The following is a 3,059-nucleotide window of genomic DNA, read 5'->3' on the forward strand; positions in this document are numbered from 1 at the left end:
CATTGTTGATTATCATACAATGTTCACGAGTATGCAAGAATATTGATATTTTTTCACGAGTATGGTATTCTCTGCCATATGAGTGAAATATCATTGGTATTATTACATTTATGAAAGTACAACAACGATTATCTATTACCGCATCAACAAAGTTTTGGATAAGTTGACTTAATGTTGTCGTTATGCTTGAAAACAAGACTTTGTGCAATTTCGAACGAACAACTGAACGGAAATCTAACATTTTCTGCTACAATCTTAAGCATTATACGCTTTCAACAAATTATGTTGTGATGTCAATGAAGATAGGTATGAACCAAATCTGTACAAATACAACCGCGTGAAGTACCGTCGTTTCATTTGTAATTGGAACAAAAAAACACCAGGCAGAAACAAATGGAGTGAATAGAAAATACCGTTTGGACAGTTACAATAGTTACCGTTATAAACCATTATCTTCGCAAGAAAATCAAACATACTTTGTGTGGATAACACTGTATAATACAAATGTTTTGTTTCTAACAAACATACGATAGTGCTTAGATTGCTTTTATTGATCGCTTGACTACTTTATTTTACTACCATTTTTAGATAAATAACCATTTTACTGATCAACTCTTAAATTCGAAACCATGCTTTTTGTCTTACCTGCTCTGACAGGTAGACCTGTGTTTCGCCACATCCTTCATGATCATCGCTTTTGTGGAATAGAGAAGAAATGTCTATTAAACTGCTGATAGTGTGTCGATGTGACGGATTGTAAATTGCACGTGCATCAAAACAGTGTTTGCTAGCATTCTCATCCAAACCTTTGTGCTGTTGTAAGTAATGTGGATTCTTGAAGATGTGCACTTCGCTCGAATCTGCCAGTACGTAAACTGGTGCCACAAAACGATCATTACAGGAATTACAGACCATGTGGATCATCTGTTAGGTAAGGAAATACTGGAAATCACTGGCGTATACCGCATTCTTCAGGTGGGATGAAATTGTAACTACAAAGTGAAGAGTTCATTCTGTCTAAAACTGTCACGGTTAGGGAATCATTTTCCACATTTGTAAGGTAATTGTCATCTAAACATGTAAATTTCAATTTCCAAGGAATCTCGTCAGTAACGTTGTTGCATTTTGCACAATACCTATTTTTGAATGTAACATTTGTTTTGACATGGGAAACTTGCAAAAAATACATAAGGTTTGTGTTTATCAACTCGTCATACTTTCGCTTCGTTTCATCGTCTTGCCAGTTGTTCAAACATATCGACACCATAAATGCTCCAACCATGTAGCGATCGTCTTTGTAGTCGATGGATTCGCATGTCGACCTTTTTATAAAAGGAAACATTTCAGACGTGCCTTTTTCAACGAGTTTCGTATTCGTATCAAAACAACAGTCATCGTAATATTTGCATAGGGTATCACATCTACAGTAAACATTTAGTGATCTACTGTACCAGGAGTAATAAATGTGCTTGCAATCTTCCCATGTCATAAAAGCTGCAACTTTTAACGTAGGCANATTAACGTGAAAACTGTTCACCTGTAATACTGTTTGCGATCAAACTGTCTAAATAAAAGTATATTCTTTGCTCCTTGTAGTCATTCATTTCCTGCCCAACAATACCGAGATCCTAATTGCTGAGGCCCTAGAAGTAGTGGCTAGATGACGCGGGCGGGGCATGCGGAATACTGGGTTCAAGTTACTGGGCACATCGTCAACTACTCACGAAAACAACAACAATGAGTTGGTATTAAACGTGTTTACTACCCTGGCAAAATAACTGTTTAGATGTGTAACCTGAGCTCGTCACTTAGCATGAACTCCATTTGCTGTGATTTCCAAAGCTGTTGATTATAAAGATATTTCCCTATTTATTGTCAACCTCGCCGTTTGTCCGACTACCAGACATTATTACTTTTATTTATTTCTGCAAATACTGTTTCACTGTTGATTTCAGTTGAGTTTTGCGGTCAAAAGTTCATGTTTTATGGCAATGGCAGGTGTTATATGGGCAGAGTATAAATATTGCTGCCAGTGAAACACTATACCTATAAACGAACCTCCCTCTGAAAGAAATGATCTGGAATAAGGAAACAGTTGGAAGAAATGATATATAATTGCACTTTTTAGACATGAATAAGGACACGCCCTGAAATATCGGATAGCATGGCCATTTAAAGACCTACGGAGCCTAACTAAGATTTAAAGTATATGTGATATACTGTTCGAAATGAAGAGAGAGAGATGTTTATTTGAGATTGTATTGTTGGGAATGACGGATATATGAAGCAACTGTGTTGTATATCTTTCTGATATTTATATTATGAACTTATGTGTAAACGTCAAAATAATTTCACAATGCAATATTTAAATTTCAGCTTTCAGGATTGCATTTCAAATATTTCCAATATACAAAAAGTTTAATATTGAGGGCTACTTAACTCAAGACATATCATGCAAAACGTTATCGTTAATGGTTTATTTATCTAATTTTGAACCATTTCTCGAATATATCAAGATATTATACAAATTGTCAAGAGGGTGGATTAATCAATATATTCATGTAATAAAGGTACAATATGAAGAATCCAACGGGGTATCTAAATGTTGAAAAATATGTCGTAGTGACAAAAAAAAAACATTATTTGAACTCAAAACCAATAAAACTAGGGAACTGTGTTGCATTCCCTAACAAATGTTAAACAGGTGCATTTCAAACTTTAAACAAAAATATGTCTAACCACTTAGAATCGCCCACTTTCGATAAACTTATCTCCCTGTCTTTGTTTCTATCTGACCGTTTTTGTCTCTCCGAATGCTAAATATTCATTTGAAAAAATACACAACTGCTTCTGGAGTCAATTTTTCTTTAACCGTGCTAAGTTGAGATTTATCAGATTCCGTTTTCAGACATTAGAATACTGAGCGCGGGAGGAGTGCAGGTTCCCAATCAGATTAGTTGATATGCTTCAAATGAGACAGTTCTCTTTGAATTTGTTGACTAAATCAGCACATTTTTTTTCCAATTCAGTAGAATTTATTGAATAAAGTTGCTGAAAAC

The sequence above is a fragment of the Mizuhopecten yessoensis genome, unplaced genomic scaffold (genome assembly GCF_002113885.1).
Source record: "Mizuhopecten yessoensis strain PY_sf001 unplaced genomic scaffold, ASM211388v2 scaffold10641, whole genome shotgun sequence".
In the NCBI taxonomy this organism is placed as follows: Eukaryota; Metazoa; Mollusca; class Bivalvia; order Pectinida; family Pectinidae; genus Mizuhopecten; species Mizuhopecten yessoensis.